Source organism: Taudactylus pleione, unplaced genomic scaffold (genome assembly GCF_031769625.1).
Source record: "Taudactylus pleione unplaced genomic scaffold, aTauple2 ptg000127l, whole genome shotgun sequence".
NCBI lineage: Eukaryota > Metazoa > Chordata > Amphibia > Anura > Myobatrachidae > Taudactylus > Taudactylus pleione.
Genome location: NW_028284529.1, coordinates 22,187,147 through 22,206,333, shown reverse-complemented (window position 1 = coordinate 22,206,333; position 19,187 = coordinate 22,187,147).

Sequence of the window (19,187 nt, the reverse complement as noted above, 5' to 3'; positions counted from 1 at the left end):
TTACTCTAGTTTGTGGACTCTTACCTTGTTTATTTTATAATATGAAAAATATTGGAATAGAAACCTGCACTCCTCCACATAAGCAGCGTGTTGCCAGAAAAAGGGAGTCACCAAACTCTCTAAAACATATATAAATAAAAAAGACTCGGGATACTGGTGCTAACTTAGGCATACGCGCACGCAGGGTGGGTTTCCGAGTACCTAGAAACCCCCCCTGCCCACCACTACATCGCAGCGCAGCTTAGCAATATTTTTTTTTTTGTAAAGAGATCAGAGTGAGTCGGCAGCTGTTCCTGGCTGAGCTGCCTGTAGGGGGAGCTGCAGCAGTACGCAGCTCCTCACGGGCAGCTCTAAATTCCTATGGGCACCATATTGTGGGAGGCTGAGAGCTCGTGTGTCAGATCCTCCTCAGTGACCAGTGCTCTCTCCCAGAGCCGCAGGTGGGTGTAATCTATTACATGTGGGGGGAGCCGTGATCTTTAATAAGCCATGCCAGCGCTGTATTTATAAGTCTGAATTTGTGTCATGTGAGAGGTGTGTGTGTGACTCTATGCTTTGTAAGTGTGTGTGTGACTCTAGGCTTTGTAAGTGTGTGTGACTCTAGGCTTTGTAAGTGTGTGTGACTCTAGGCTTTGTCAGTGTGTGTGTGACTCTAGGCTTTGTCAGTGTGTGTGTGACTCTAGGCTTTGTAAGTGTGTGTGTGACTCTATGCTTTGTAAGTGTGTGTGTGTGTGTGACTCTAGGCTTTGTCAGTGTGTGTGTGACTCTAGGCTTTGTCAGTGTGTGTGTGTGACTCTAGGCTTTCTCAGTGTGTGTGTGACTCTAGGCTTTGTCAGTGTGTGTGTGTGTGTGATTCTAGGCTTTGTCAGTCTGTGTGTGTGTTTGTCAGTGCAGTTTGTGTGTCTGTCAGTGTGTTGGCTTTGTCAGTGCAGTGAGTGTGTCAGTGTATATGTGTGTGTGTTGGCTTTGTCATTGTGGGTGTGTAGTGTTAGGTGTGTGTGTGTAGGCTTTGGCAGTGCAGTGATTGCATGTGTCAGTGTGTGCATTTAGGCTTTGTCAGTGTGCGTGTATATGTCACTGTGTATGTTTGCAGTGCCGCCTTTTTTATTTCTTTGAGGAGCTAAAAAGTTCCACATAAATATAGTCAAGTAGACGGCACTCCAAATAAAGTTCAACAGCCGGGGTGCAGAGCGCTCAGTCTTGATCATACAATCAGATACAGGCAGCGCTCTTCGGGTACTCAATAATCCAAGCTTGTTAATCTATTACTGTGCAACGATTCAGATGCAATTATTACATATTTCATGAAGGCTTTGCCAAAATATGTAATAAATTCATCTGAAATGTTGCACAGTAATAGATTAACAAGATTGGATTATTGAGTACCCGAGGAGTGCTGCCTGTATGTGGTTAGATTTTTTGATATTGGTTTTGTAACCAAGTATTGGAAACCCCCTTTCAAAATCCTGCGTTTGCCACTGTTAGGGCCTGATTCAGCAAGGAACGCAGTTGCTTATACGTACGCAATCGGACGAGTTTTGCGTTCTGCACATTCGTATGCATCATAATGCGCATGCAAGAACTAGCTATTGCGATCAGGAAAGCGATCGCATTGGCTATGCAGGAGTGGTCAGCAGAACGAATTCGTACCAGTGTGTTTCAACGGCGTTGCAGAGGCGTGCATATATTAGCCACTGCAATGCCATACGCAACCTGAAGCCTGATAGAGTGTGCTGAAGTAAGCAATTCCTGAGTATGGTCTGACCTGCCTTAACTGTGCGTGAGGATTTGATGGTACCCGATTGTACCGATGATTTCGCAGTCTTGCTAGCCATTACGGATGTGCGTGTAGGTGAAGTGGGCGTAATTATGTAGTGGTGCTGCAGCATTGTGATTGCTATGGATTAGAATACAATCGCAGTTGAGCTGCGTTCATACGCTATATTGCACCACATACAGTAAAATGTATACTTAATCAGAAAGGTCACAAATACTTTATGATGCATTGTTTGCATTCTTTGTCTTGATGCACAATCTAGAAGAAATTACAGTAGATGAACTCTGACGTATCATGCATACAAGGAAAGAATAAAAGGTAAACATTCAATCTGAAAATGAACAAATTAGAAAAAAGTGACCGTCTCCCATGTGTAATACACACCACACGCTACACTTCAGTGAGATGTCTGGACACAGATGACATAGGGGGAGATTGATCAAAGCTTCAAAAGAGATAACGTACCAACCAATCAGCTCCTAACTGTCATGTCACAGGCTGTGTTTGAAAAATAACAGTTAGGAACTGATTGGTTTGTACTGTATCTCTCTCCACTTTATTCCTCTCCAAGCTTTGATAAATCTCCCCCTAGATCTATTTCCTACAACCTTCAGTGGGCATGCAAATAAGTGGTGGAATTCAGAAGGGTCACTTACATGAAAGCTCTTGTGGTAAGTACTGTTTGTAAACGGAGTAGTATATTTGCTTCCAATTGTACACTGTAAAATTTGGATTAAACTTCAAGGGGTATTGGGGTATCTTGGTATACGAGGAAGATGGTTCCAAATGGACTAAAATGAGGGTGTCCCAAATGTTCCCTGGAAAAAAAATAGAAAGCACATCTAGTGCATTATCCTCCAAATATAATTAATATCTATATGTGTCTCAAATGGCCCAGCATATACTTATGGACTGGTGACATGTAAATATAGCATTTATTAGGAGATAATGTGAGGGTAAAAAATGAACGGACAATGCATTTACAGCACGGAGTAAAATAGGGTATAAAATGAATAAAGCACCTATAACACTATATTGTCATAAACCACTGTTATGACAACATATGATGTCACTTGTACATGTAACTATATGGTATACTTATAATCACAATACCAATGATAAAAACATACAATTCATACCAGTCATATAAATATCAGTCATACAAATAAAGGAAAACATATAATGTGTCCAAAGTACTCTGTGGTTAAGAGATCCGTAGTAACTACCGTTCTTTAGAGGTTAGAGGTTATTTTGATTTGCATATAAAAGTGCAAGCTGTAATAGTCACTTGTTAATAGTGTTGTGAATGTCAGAAAGGTAACTGATTAGTATTGGTGCGGTGCGTGCACCTCCTACCACCTTTAGACAAGTCCCCATATGCAAAGTGTAACTAATCCCCATAATGGGAGAGTCTGACTTGGTTACCAGAAAGTCGTTGTTAGAGACATATCAATAAAGAAGGAATTTTCTCAGTCCCAGGATGAAAGTTTCAATGCCGCAGCTCTGAATGTACATAAGATTCCGGTTGGCAGGACCTCCTCTTCTCCACACCGACCATTTAGAAGTGTTGCTTCTTTCTCTTCTATCTCTTTACCTCAGTTTGGGGCTCTTACTTTATTGTATGTTGTGTTTCAATGCAATAAATATAATTAAGGATAATGCACTAGACTAATTTCTCTATCATATATACATCATTAATGTTTATGTTTGATTGTTGTCTGTGGGAAATTTAGTTCTAAAGTGAAAAAATTCACTGAATGATATCTGAGGGATGTTTTTCATTATTCTCAAGTAAGCAATCAATCTGTGTTTAACAAATGACTATTTCCTCCGTGACCTCTCCTCACTGTGAGTCCTATATTTGTCACCCGAGATATGCACTAGACCAATGGTATTTAACTCCAGCCCTCAAATACTACCAACAGGTCATGTTTTGTGGATTTCTTTAATCATGCACAGTTCATCTGCTTTGTTGGGTCAGTAATTATCCCACCTGCTTCCACAGATAGAAATATTCAAAACATGGCCTGTTGAAAAAACTTGAGATATGGATTTCATAACCACTGAACAATTTTCTCAATCCTTTCTACTCTATGATCATATTCAATAATCATGAGTGGAGATAAAGATGTTCCTTTGGGATGAATATATGGAACTATTCTGGTCAGAAGAACTTTTACCCATAGTGACCATATGAAGCAATAGTCATCTGATCCTAGTTTTTGGGCAATCAGCAAACTGGAGTTGTGACTTTTTCCTCAGTATTTGGAAGGACATTACCATTGTCCATATACTTCTTTGAACATCTTGTTTATTCCTGGTGCCCAAGACCAGGTGTGCTGAGGGGTAGGGGTGTACTAATTACCAGGGACTGGGATTTTTCAAGGACCAAGCAGGGGCCTGATCCAGCTGTTGAAGGTGACAAATGCTCCCCTTTGCAGCATGTGCATTGCATTTTTCCAGTGATTTTGGTGGAGGGGCATGACCATGCCTCTTGGATTTGACCACAACCCTCAGTATCAACTCTGCCCGCCATATGTCTCAACAGCCCCGCCTAATGCTAATGACACATTTAAAAGATGCCATTTAGTGTACTAGCCTTGTGGTTTGTATTTATATATCACTTCTTTTTAAGTATTCAACATCTCTTTTTTTCTAGTTATTTTACAAATTTCATATTTCTTGTGTGTAGACTGAAGCTGCAAGGTATTGGTATGCTTCACAGAGTATATTCACTCTTTCATACCATCACCCTTCTTATAAGCCAGTACAAGTGTCATCACCCAGTAAGTAGGAGGTAGTATTTGTCAGTCACTTGAGTATACTGTGGTGCTTAATAACTGATACATTCACCATTTCCATCAAAATCATAGAAGGTAAGTAATACTTAAAGAGGATTTTCTACAGAAATTAAATTTGTTTTCCTTTACTAGACTGCTATTGGCCTGCAGTTAACCCAATTATATATTAAGTTACTGCTTAGGCACAATTTTAATCAATTCAAGTCCTGGATAGGTGCCCTAGTTGAAGAACTATATTGTACACTAGGAAAAAAAGAAAAAATGCTTCCCTCTGGCACACTGCTATTATCATGTAGCGTTAGGGATGCCGGTACAGAGGAGCTTTGACGTGGCCCATTACTTAACCATGTATTTGCAAATATATGCAACAAAGATCTCTGAATTTCTATTATCATGTAGTATTCAAGTCTTTTTGCTGTTTTTTTTGCAGTGTTCTGCATGAAACATTTTTTTTTCTATTTTTTCTAGCCTAGAGTAAACCCCCTCCCTTTACAAGGACCTGTGTAAAACTATTAGGTTGATCATGACAACCACTATTTTGTATTGAAGAATATTGTATGTTTACCATGATAATACAAAGAAAATATACGACCACAATAAAAATAAGTAACAAAATTATTTAAAAATACTTCTTTATTAAATAACAGATGACAACCCACTTTATTCATAACAAATAACAGATCTGTTGAACTAATAAAAAGTTCAAAAGGATGGTATTGTGAACACAATTTCTCCAGTCAGCCAATCACAAGAGTGTGTGCTTGCCAAACACAAGGGTCTACCCTGTGAAGATCTTGTAGTCAGAGTGGTTTAATGGCTATTAGCCATACCATTCAGTTGAGTTTAGAATTTTCACGCTGAAGCTCCGTATGAATAGTCTTGGTGGAGTTTATTGTTAGATGAGAGAAAAAAAGTTTAGTATAGTAAAGGATTTTAGAGCAGTTGGTGAATGCTTATTTTTCCTAAAGAATAATGTTGACAACTTCTTCCTTGGGCCATGTAAACAGCTTGGCTTGAGAAAATGATGATGATGTTATGCATGTGCATGACAGGTATAAATTGATAAGGATGACTAGATTATCTCTACCCTTGGGCACATCTGTGCACTAATATTTCATAGATGGGTGAAAATCAAAATACAGCCAGTGCATTTTTACATCCAACTCGGCATAAGGCCCTGTGATTGTAGCTGTGACATTGCTAAAAACACATGATTACATCTCTAACTGGTTCATCACAAGATGTGCATGGCAGATACAAAGCTTCTCACTGTGTCTTTTTTTTATAAATATATGACCACAATAATGTATTATCTTCTCAGTCATTATGCCTTAGTCATGAAGTTCCCAAACTCTGCGATTACAGTCCAATAAGTGCAATAAGGTAGGGGCTTACTACAGTGATTGAGGCCCCCGAGTCTCTTAATCCTTGTCCCTGCAGGGATACCACTTGGACCGTCTGCAGGTGCCACCACATATTTTGGGATGGCCCCATGGCCATGCAGGTGACTCTCTTCATAGAGTCCATCTGACTCTCACCACACTCCATTGGACTAACTTGAGTAGGAACAGTGTCTTTGGGCTCACCTCTACATATCAAACAAGTAAGCAGAGCTCCAGCACTTGGATTTGGGGCACGAGTCTGGGGTGCTTGGTATGTGGGACAGTTCATCCTCAGATGACCGATTTTCCCACAGCTGTAGCACGTGCCCAGTTGGGGCCTCGGTGGTCCCTGATGATTTGCAGGGACAGGACAGGGCGGTTGCTGGCCAAGAGCACCTGGGTTGGATGATGCCTGCTTTGGGGGGCAATGAGCAGGAGAGGGGTGTTCCCCTGGTTGTACAGTCCATTGGGGTTGGCCGCTGGTTGGGTGCTTCTGCCCTTGCAGCTGAATTGCCACATATTTGTCTGCTATCTGGCCTGTCATCTTCAAGCTGAGTGGCTCCTGGTCTAGCACCCACTCCTTCACATCTGGGGCGCACCTGCAGTAGAACTGCTCTTGGCACAGCAGATCAATCAGTGCATTCCAGGTAGTGGCACCAGATCCCTTCACCCACTTCACCACGCACTGCCTCAGCTGGGTGGCGAACTGCTCATGGGTGCTGGTAGAGTTCTTGGGCAAGTCCCAGAACTTTTTCCTGTAGGACTCAGGAGTGATGAAATAGCGCTTTAGGAGGGCCCTTATGACTTTGTCATAGTCACCACAGTCCTCGGTGGCCACTCCTTGATAGGCCTCCAGTGTCTCTCCATGCAGTGTGGGTACTAGGTGTCTGACCCACTCCTGTTTGGGTATATCATGGAGAATACAAGTCCTTTAGAATATCTGCAAATGGGAAACATAACTTCTGAGAGAGGGAGTGTGACTTGTTGCTCTCACCAGGTTCTGAGGGGTGTCCGTTGTTACGCCATCCGCACTTTCCAGCTCCGTCTGGTGCAACTCTGTTCCACTATAGTCAGCCATCCAGCGCGTTCTCCTGAACTGCAGTAACTCAACCATCAGGTGACCAAAAAGCCACCTGGGATTATCCCAATGCTATGCCACCAATATCTGTAACCAGACTACCTCAACTCGACACTCGATCACAGATTGGGTTTGATTCCCACTGGGTCTTGGGGTATTAGGGATTCCTGCTTACCATCAGTGACCACTTGTCACTGACCCTGCTCACTGCACAGTGGGCATGTAACGATGCTGCTACCACCAAACTCCATTAATCGGCATTTGGAACCTCTTATTACATACTCAGGCTTCTACCTCCGGCACCTGGAACTGCTTCTGCTGCATGTGCATTGACTAGCTGCGGCCACACCTCCTGATTGGTGTCAACTAATTCTTCCTGATCCCTCGCAATGGACCAGCTACTGCACGGTAGCTGGCCGAGGACTTGAGCTTTGGAGACGCTTGGCTCAATCCAGAAAAGCAGGAGAATAGAATAGCATTTTGCACAATTCTGTTGGTCACAGGATGCAAATGCAGTCAAGTAGGCAAAAGTGTTTATTGCTCATGGTCTTTAAAAAGACCCATCCCTCAGCTTTAAGGGGTACAGCATACAGAAATCTTAACAGCAGTCTTGATCTTCAAAAGATATACAAGGATGTCCACATACAGGGCTCACATGCCCTTCTTTTATGCCACTACAATACACATTACCACAGGGGGTAAGTCCACCATGGGTTCCTTTTAGCCAATCATGCTATTTCACAAAACATAAATAAACACATCTTACATTTCACAGAAATTAAATAAATTTACTCATTACCATCCAAAAACATTTGGCTTTCCTAAAACACACAAACTTAACATACAGTAGACTGACTCTCAAATGGTAAATATATCATTTCACGGGAACTGATAAATTGCATTCATTCTTTCAAATACGAGGAACAATGAATAAAACCAGTTTGACTTTCCCTGTCTAAACACCTCCAGTTCTTAGGAAGTTCAATCCAATAAGAGGTTCTTAAACACAAACAAACTGTTTTCCTCAAACTTGCTGGTTATTTTACACAGAGACACACAGGACCCTTCCTAGTCCGCATTTCAAAGAATAGGCTTGTTCAGTCAACACCAACCCTCCACTACCAGGCTAGGGCAATTACCATATCAATCCCTAGGTGAGGATGTCTAAAGAGCAGTTTGTCTCCAAATACCAATACCTTTTACATTTCTATAAGTGCATATCCTGTACATTCAAACATGTTTCCTCAATTTCAAAACTGTGCACAGCACTTTAAATGATAAAATACAATATTACCCATAAATCTATAGTACATGGCATCCTGCACCTACATTGTCCCTTTAAAGATGGTGCCATGCAATGAGGGTTAACCCCTTCAGTCCTGGGGTGGCGATTTTAGCCACATGTGGTCAAGCTCTGGCCACAGACCCTTCCCCCCAAACCAAAGTAGAGCCCTTATACTGTAGTGTTCATTCTAGTGCCTGAACCTAAACATTAAGGAGTGCATATTATACTGTAATACATATTTTAATTATAATAGAAATACAGTAGCTTTAGCGATTCAACTTATCTACAATTTTGCCCTTCAAAAAAACAATATTCCACCTCACTGATTAGGCCAAGGGTGTTAAAATAAACACTACTGTACCTTAAGGTGAGATTTCATGACAGATGATGCAGCACTCACCTGGATGCAGCTGGAAAGCATGGGGACAGTAGTAGTAGTGCACATTATTCACGTTAAGTCATGTATATTTATAAAAGAAAGAGCTCACACACCAAATAATTTATTCTTTATTTAATCCTGTAGTGAAGATTAAAAAAAAAATAAATAAAAAAAAAAAAATATATATATATATATATATAAATAAATAAATATTGATGTACAAAATTACATTGTCCCTTTCTGGGCCTCAAACCCAAGGTACCCAGTATGGGATGTTCAGTGTGCGACTTTACACCAGGTAGAGTGTACAATACAATGCCTATAGTGTTTTAGTGTAAAATTCAGCTGGGTGGCATACGGTAGCATAGAAATTACAGGTGGTGGGAAGTTGGGAGCATTGTATTGAGTTAGGTATAGTCCCTTAAGAATATTGAATTTCTCTGTCTTTATTCAATGCTGGGTGTGCATCTTCTGGCCAACGCAGATATGTATTTTTTTTTATTATAAATGACAGCACTCACACAACAAATGATTTATTCTTTATTTAATCCTGTAGTACAGTTTAAAAAAAATAAAATAAAAATACTGGTATACAAAATTACATTGTCCCTTTCCTGGCCTTGAACCCAAGGTGCCCACTCTGTAAGGCACTCACCTTACCGACTCGCCCACACATGCCTGCTGTATCAGCAGTCACACCTGTTGTGTACAGTATGTGATGCTCAGTGTGCGACTGTACACCAGGTAAAGGGTAGAATACAATGTCTATAGCGGTTTAGCATAAAATGCAGCTGGGTGGTATACTGTACAGTGGCATAGAAATGACAGGTGGTTCGAAGTAGGGAGCAATTAATTGAGTTCAGCAGAGTTCCTTAAGTATATTGAACTTGAATTGCTCTGTCTTCATTTAATACTGGGTGTGCGTCTTTTGGCTAAAGCTGATAACTCTTTATTTAATCCTGCATTCATGACAAAACGCAGTCCAGTACTACTGTATAGTGTAATGAATGACAGGTTCCCTCAGCCAATCAGCAGTTGGCATTACAAAAGCTTCATTGGCTATTTGACCCTTGCACTGTGCAGTTTAGGAAAAGCGACATCTGGTGGACAGAAAGTTGTACTACACTCTGTCTTTTCCAGTGATTTAGTATATTACATTGCACCTTACTGCAGCTTGATGCGATATAGAATATGAAGCAGTGGCATGGCAGGGCATGACTAGCATGGTATGCTACATGATGTATGGAGCAAAGATGTAGCAGGACACATATTTATCTTTCTAACTAAATATTTAAAACTAATATTATATTACTATTGTAGTCAGAAAATATCCTGTATTTCTAAGGGGAACTATAGCGGAGAGATTCTCTCCTTGCAATTACTTGACCTACTAACAAAAATGATCAGTTTCACTGAATATAGCCTCCAGTTGTCGTTTCCATGACAACAGCACCTAAAGTGTTAACAGTTATATAACTGCTTACTATTGGAAGGGAAAATGGTATCTTGGCATTTTTAATTCATGTTACCTGTGTTTTCTCCTTCCTGTTCATGTGTTATATTTTTTTTCATCCTCTGTTAGGATGTGTTACTGACAAACCATGCTGGTACTGTATATTTACCCCATGCACACTTTCCCCTGCTGTCTACATCAGTTATCTTTCCTCATGAATGCCTGTCTGTCCTCATTTAGAAACCCAAACCCGTATTTTAACAGGGAGCAGTTGACAACATTATAGTAGCTTGATTCTATCAATGCTTGGAGAGACAGAAAAAAGTTAGTCACATGGTAAAGTTGCTGCCATTTTGAATATAAATGGGGCATGCTCTGTAATTTGAGGTTGTGTTGTTTCCATTGTGCTGATATGGGAGCAGTGGTAAGTGGGTGCAGGGTTGGTATAGAGACATGGGTGTGGAATTTGTGTTTTGTTTCACTTTAAAACAAGTAAAACATTCTCTTAAAATAGTCAGGCACTCAAATACGTCTTTTATAACTAAATTCTGTGTCTGACCCAGTGGGTGGAATAAGGTTCCAAACCGGATCAAACCTGGAATTTAGCTGCAGCCGAGCCAGGTGGTTGGTACTTTATCCCTCTCCACTTTATCACTCAAGACTTAGTACAGAGACCACATGATGTTCATAAGCACTAAATTGTCTACATGTATGATGCTCATCTTATTTACTAAATTATACTATTCAAGCAGAAGGATTGTATGTGTATTAATCCAATATAACAATGTGTATTAATCCCAATATAACAATGTGACACATATGTATTTTAAGAGTTTACTGTTCTAATGCAAGATATGTTTGTGTAGTTGTCTTAGAGGGATCCCTCCCACATGACCATAGTGGCACACTCTATATACACCTATATAACAGTCACAAATTATAATCTGATATAAATATATATATATATATATATATTTATATATATATATATATATATATATATATAAAAGTAGGAAAAAAGCAGCGGCACTCGAGGTCTTTTGAAGTTCAACGAAGTATATTCAAAAACAATCACAACATAATACCACCATTTAGAGGCACGAAGCACCTTTGTCAAGGTGTGAGTTACTTTTACTAATTGTCATTCAACAGTGATTGTCAAATTCACTATTTAGATGTTTGTATTTCAATAAAACACGGTAAGATTAACACTAGCCTATATACTAAAGAATCTGATAGGAATAATTTACTATCTTCCACCCTAAACCTCTTGTCCGTGGCCTCCCGTACTCTCAATTGTTGAGAGTTAGACGAATCACCTCAGACCCCATACTAATGAACATCCAGATGGATGAAATTATTTGTAAATTTGTATCAAGAGGTTATGATTTTACCCATTTACAAGGGATTAAAAAACATGTCATGAGTTTGGATAGGGATCAGTTACTATCTAATCAAGATGATAAGGTTAAACCTAAAATGATTCTATGGGTTAATAAATTTTCACCTGCCAGTAGGTATATTAATAATACCTCAAAAAAACTTTGGCCTATTATCCAGTCGGATCCTGACCTTAAACTAAATGACACCAAACTTATGTTATACTAGGGGACGCAACCTCAGAGATATCCTGGTTAAGACGAATATTTCAAGTCTTGGTCCTGAGACGGAACCATTCGCCAACCTTAAAACTGGATGTTTTAGGTGCACATGCACCACCTGTCATTATTTAATACCAGGGCATATTTTTTGCCATCCCCATTCGGGTAAACAGTATACAATTAGACATAAACTTACATGTAATTCCAATTTTGTGGTATATCAAATTGTGTGCCCATGCGGCCTTTCATATATAGGCAAAACGGAAAGAACCTTTAAAGAAAGAATGGTGGGACATCGATCAGCTATCAGATTGGCACTTAACTCTGGACATAGTGACCAGCCTGTAGCCCGCCACTTTCTTAGAGCCCCACATTCTCGATCTAACATTAAATATCGTATGATTGACCACGTAACACTGTGCAACTTTTGAGGTGTGAATCAAGATGGATTCACCGCTTAGGTACTTTTGCCCCGAAAGGATTAAATGAACAAATTAGTTTTAGTTTATTCTAGTCCTTTTTCTCCCAAGCTTGTAATATATACATTTTCCTTGATTTATTGACCTTTTTGGTTTTCTTTCTTGACCAGTCAATTATATATAAAAAAAACTAACAACATTTTTTTTTCAAATATGAATTATATAATATTAATAAGTTAGTTTTCTTTTTTTAGGTTACTTTTTCTATATTATTGCATCGTATCAGTTAATTTTTCTTTTTCTATCTATGTAATTAATTGTTTATCTATTTATTTCTGTCACTTATATGTTTATTACAGCAATATTCGTTCTCTTTATTTTGTTTTTAACGTTCATTTTCAATGTAGTTCTTTTCACAGTAAAGTTTTAGCCACTCACTAGTATATCAACTGTATTAATTATTTACCACCGTTGCTATGACAACGATGAGTCAGCGCTGCTGCGCCGAGCGTGATGACGTCATTGTTGGTGCGCCGCCGTCCAGTCGGGTGTGCAGTCCCGCTCTGGCAGCGTCTTCACTGGGTGTTGGGGTATTTAAGGTAAGACACTTTTCTATATTATTTATGTCCTGATGAAAATGCCGTGTTATTATTAAAGGCATTGAAACGTTAACCATCACCACTGCCATTTAAGTGACTTTCTTTCAAAAAGCTTGGAGTGCCACACCACGAATATACTCTGTTTACTTCACCCTGTGTTGGCAACCAGCTAAGTATTGTAAGGAGTGCCGGACACTGTATCTTTAAATATATATATACATATATATATATATATATATATATATATAAAAATATAATCTGATTACATCATTGCAGAAATATGTTTGACAAACAGGATTACAGCATAATTGCATCAAGATTAACGTTTAATCCTGAGTAAAACAAATATCTTCCAGGTTGTCCTTGTTCTTCTCCCATACAACATATGTATGAGTAGAGGCCATGACTGGCAACAATACCACAGCGGAATGTTGTTTTATTATGTTTGTATTATATAAAGATATTTTCGCTTCTGGAAATAAACCTTTTTGACATAAACGTAATGTTATTGTTTGATAAAAACTTTTTCATTGCTACATTTACCTTTTAAAATCGTAAGATTAAAAATGATGTTTTACTATCTTTATCTCTCCTTCAGTGTGCCCCCACATAGGCGCATATTCAATTAGGGTCGAGAATAGCAAAAATCCTGCACCTGCGAGGTTATTCCTGCAGGTGCGGGATTTTTGCTATTCAATTAGGTGCAGCCACCAGAACAAGTCTGATATTTTCTAAAATTGTTAATTTTAGGAAAATTCAGCGGGACTTGCTCTGGGAACTCGACACCACCCCACCTGAGGACTAAATATTGCAATTGGTAGTTTCCAATTAGCTTAATTAGTCATTAATTACTCACCACCCGAAGTGGTGTCTTCTTCCTCCAGCTTCGGGTCTGCAGCAGCGGTGAGTAGGTATTGTGTGTGAGTATTTGTTAGTGTGTATGAGTGAGTGTGTGTGTGTGACCCCCAGTGCATGTGCCCTCCTTGTGCCAGTGTATTCCCTCTGTAATGGGTGCTGGGAGAACTACATCTCCCAGCAGCTCTTGCTCCTCCCACCAGCTCCTGGAGCCTACCACCAGCTTCCGGGACTCCCAGCAGCCACCTCCCCAGTGACAAGATGGAGGGGAGGCCACCGAGAGCCGCGAAGACTACCGGAGACCCCGGGAAGGTAAATGTAATTATGCTTTATTTATTTTTTTACGTGGTGTGAGGTTCTCAGAGCTGAAAACCTCGCGACAACATAATTTTTTTATTGGATACTGCGGGTATCAGGAGCGCGCATACCCGCGGTAATCCAAAATTTGGCGCAAGGGGTGCAATATTTTTATCTTGCTTAGCCTTGTGCCCAAATGAATATTCCCCATAGAGTCCCTTTTATTTTATTTTTCAATAACTTTGTGCATATTTAAAACTAATTCCTATGCAGTTAAAGTTGCAGCCCGTTGTCTCTGGTACAGACTGAGTGGTGTTTCCATTGTATCTGTGTTGCAAATGACTTGTAAATTTAAAGAAAAAGTTGCTATGCTACACCACTTAGCACAGCTCACTCACATTGGGAGAGTTACACATGGTGTATTGATGCATGTGGTTATATGTAATAGACTACTGACTTAAAACATCGGCAAGTCCCGTGCGAGACTGCCTGATGTTTTAAAGTAGCAGTCATTTGAAAGTCAAAACCAGGTTGATTTTGCCTTTTAATTGATTGCTGCTTTAAAACATCGGGCAGTACCGCACGGGACTCACCGATGCTTGAAGTCCATATACACTTTGTGTCTTTAAGTTTAATGGGCTTTAAGTTCAATTTTTCACATGGGTGAAGTAGATGTTGAATAATTTTTTTCCTTCAAAAAATTAAATGATCATTTACTCAGACTGTCTGTCTTATGTTGAGCTATGTTCCTTTGATAAAGATGTGGGACACACAGGGAAATGCGTCAGCAGTACTCTGTACTGGACTTCCTTTTGCATTGGGACTTTTTATCAGCACATTTGTATACCTGGACCAATCCCTGGAACCTCTTTTAATATCTGGACTTATTGCAGCTGTCACTCTAACCACAAAGGTCTAAGGTTTACAAGGGACTAACAACATACAGGACCCCCTCTGCTAAAGAACCCTACATCACTGGACCAAAGTGGTGACTATTTGAGAATGTCTGATACTATATATGTGACACCAGCCAACAGACTCTGGCCCTGATTCAGAGCCGGACGCTGTGACAGAGCGCTCGCTCTGAATCAGGGCTGTCCTTCCTGATTTTAGAGCGGCCTCCTGGCCGCTCGTATAGCTGTGGGTGATCACCCACAGCTATAGCGAGTGGCCAAAAAGATGGTCGCAATGGTCAAGACCATCGCGACCATCGGGCTTGCAACGAGACCCTTGTGGTAGGGTCTCGTCTGCCGCAAGCCCTGGAGTGCTTTTGGCTCTATCAGAGCCAAAAGCACTCCCACTGACATCACTTGTGATGTCAGTGGGGCCGGCCCCAGACAGTAGGCGTTCCCATGGGAATGCCTCCGTCTGGCCAGCCACGCCCCCAGCATGCCCACCAAAGGGGGCGTGCTGTCACTCACCATCGACAGAATGCCCCCTTTGTAGCGAGACCCATAGCAACTGCTTGCCCGTCACTATCTGGGTCTCGCGCATGCGAACGATGGAGCCGGGTCCATCGTGCGCATGCACGCTGGCCCAACATCGACCCGCTTGCGAGCGCTCAGGGCATCGCTCAAGACCATCGCGACCATCGGGCTTGCGATGAGACCCTTGTGGTAGGGTCTCGTGGCTGCAAGCCCCAGAGAGCTTTCGGCTCAAACAGAGCCAAAAGCTCTCCCAGTGACATCTCTTGTGATGTCAGTGGGGGCGCCCCAGACGGTAGGCGTTCTCATGGGAACGCCTCTGTCTGGGCAGTCACCCCCCCGGCCCGCCCACCAAAGGGGGCGTGCTGTCACTCAACATCGACAGCACGTCCCCTTTGGTGCGAGACTGGAGCGACGGATTGCCCGTCGCTATCCGGGTCTCGCGCATGCACACGACGGAGCCGGCTCTGTCGTGCGCATACGCTCTGGGCCACCATTGACCCGGTTGCGAGCGCTCAGCGCTTGCGACCGGGTCTGAATCAGGCCCTCTATTTTTACTAGGCTGTAACAGGAACAGGTGGGTTGTGCATTATACCCCAAATGTCCCAGTTGCTTAATATCAACTGACTGTTTATTTATTAATGCCTTTAAAAGTATTCATGTATATGATGTTATTTGCCTGTATTTCTTTTCATTGATGTTAAAAATGCTTAGATAACTGTGTGCATATACATATTTATACTTTATTTTTATTCATTTTTATTAAATATTTTCATATACACACCACTGCTGTATACTGTAAATAGAAGTTTCCCAGGGAGATTCTTTATACTGAAACAAACCATTGCTTTCTTCGCAATTACCTTCAAATCATACGGTGGGGCGACAATTGTGGAGCTGATAACATAAATATACTCAGTATATATTTATGCATGTTTATAGAGGATAAGTGTCAACATATTCCATTATAAATAAATCCTACATAAATATCCAGGGAAATAACTTCTATAGTAGAAAATGAGTCCTCTAAAAAATATAGAAATAGCAAATTTCCTATGTAAGCAATATTCCTAGAGTATTTAATACACTGGTACATTAGCATCAACATACTGTACAAAGGACCCGCACAGCAAACTATTTTTATTCACTGTTTTCTTACTTTTTGTACGTGATAGTGTTCTATAGTCTTTAATATGTCGCTATATGTAAAAATTTATTTATCTATAATCAATTTTTATTGTGTACCAAATATTTTTATATTTTAATAAATAAGAGATTCTCACTGAGAAAAAAATTATGAATTCATTCTGTGCTGCCGTCCTTGAAAATACAATTTATTATGAACTCTTCTAGAGCGCATAACAGATTCACCTTTTCCTATGTCTTTGTTTATGCTCTCTATTTGTGAGATGGACTGTACCCCACTTGTTTTATGAGAACGAACAACACGTGATAGAGAAATAATATACTAATATAAAATAACACCAGAACTAAAGTTAAATAAACAAGAAAGAACAATAGTTCACTACTACAATACTGGGAGGAGGAGTGACAGATTATATTATTATATCCAGAACTAACAACAGCTTCTCTGTGCAGTTCTACTAGTATCATTTCTATTCAGACACAGAAATAGGCCATGGAAGAGCAGTTTTTTATTCTTAAACATTTCCAAGGTGTGTTGTTCACAAACAAGTTATTTTAATTACTTCATGACACTTCAGATGTACTTAAAGGTATTAAATCTGGCTTTAAAAATTAATGAAAGTGAAAAAAAAAATCAGTTTCCAAAATAACCCTGCTTTTGTGGGATTAAAATTAATATTTAGGTATTTTGAAAGTGGTATGTGCAAGTGGTTTTTAACAGAGCTCAGAATTGATTATATATTGGTTGGGTGTTTAAAGAAAGTTAACAGATTTTGGAGGCATATTGTAATGATACTCAGAGACAGCAGGTGGTATTAAATAAATGATTGAGAGAAGGAATGTTTTTTTTATGACAAAGGAGTGTTTTTTCCCAATCAGATAGTAAGGGATATATTTACTAAAATTCGATTTTAACCGATTTCAATCGATTTAAGATCGATCAAAATCGATCAAAGTCGACGTTTTGTTTCTGGGGCTAAATCACACATTTACTAATACTTAAAAAACTAATGGAAAAGTTGACTGTTAGTAAATGTGTGATTTAGCCGCAGAAACACAACGTCGATTTTGATCGATTTTAAATCGATTAAAATCGACCTTCAGTAAATATACTCCTAAATCTTATTAAAGGTTATTCTCTTTTATGAGAATTGTTGTTGCCTACATCTGATGCTACTGTAGATCCATTTTAGACTTGCTCAGATTAAAACGCAGATCAAACTGAGCATTAAACTACAACTATAATTATCAGCTCCTAAAATAAATTATATTAGAAAAATGACAGAACCTGTCTTGAATTCTCTAAAAATAAGAACTTGTCTTCACATTATGGAGCTCATTCGGAGCTGCTCACAAGCGCTCTGTGCTCGCAAGCGGCTCAATGTTTGGCACTGCGCATGCGCCACATCCGGCGTACTTGTGCGCGAGCCCCGCTGAGCGATTGAAGTTCAGTCGCTACAGGGCTCGCAACAAGACGTGGCGGCTGTCGATGGTGATTGACAGTTCGCCCCGTTTTGTGGGCGTGTAGGGGGGGTGGCTGGACAAACGCAGGTGTTCCCTTAGTAACGCCTGGCGTTTGTTGGGTGAGCAAACTGACATCACTACTGATGTCAGTAGTGGACTTCCTGCTCTATTAGAGCAGGGAGTACACTTTGCCTTGCGGCAGCTAGACTCTACCCTAGGGTCTTGTTGCAAGGCCGATGGTCACGATTATCGTGATGGTCTCCTGGCCGCTCGTTCAAGCTGTGGGTGGTCACCCACAGCTTTACGAGCGACCGAAGAATAAAAGATAAAAAACGCCCACAGACCCAACGAGCGGCCAGCGGCTGCGAGCGGGTTTGAATCAGGGCCTATGTTTTTTCCACTCTCGAAGTTATAAACAAACACAGCAAATAGCATATTCACAGTTTAATGATGAAAATACCACAAATTAAGTTTTATTTTCTTAATTACATTTGTAAAGCTGAGTATACACTAAACGTTGTGTGTACCCAGCTATCTGACTGACGACCTCCCCACCGAAAGACCGACATATCGGGTGGCTGGTACACATTAGAAGATCCGGAACCCAACCACCCATTATGTTGGCTTCTGCCACATCCTGCTGCATGGGGTCGTCAGTTGCATCGTAGGGTTGATCTGCATGCAGGGCCGACCTGACGATGTGGCTGACGACCCCACAGGAGTGCGCACTGCCCGATATGGTGGGTACACACTTGACAATTTGAACGATTTTAAATATGCAAATGTCGCAGGTGCCAGGATATGTATAGAGATACCCACTGGGGCCATCACAAATCCAAGCAACTGAATACACATACGCAGCCATCATTGCAGATCATTCAATAATCTGCCATCTGAATAGCCCTATGTATGTGCAGAATGACCATCTGAACTGAGACGTTGGAACCACTTTACAGTATCTGTGTATGAGATTGCACCACAAAAGTGGACACGACATACCTGTGTTTTTGCCGCCACTCCCCATAACCACCCCCAAACAGTCCCTGACTGTCAATCACTTTGCAAAGAAATCCTCATTGTGAGATTCATCACTAGGGTACCTTGGCGCATGCACAGTTAGCCAATAATCACTCAACTGCGTGAATATCGGCATTGCGTACATATCGGAAGTAGGCCCTGTGCACATAGCAAAGTGTGACTTAGATTGGTTGTCTCTATGTTGTAGGT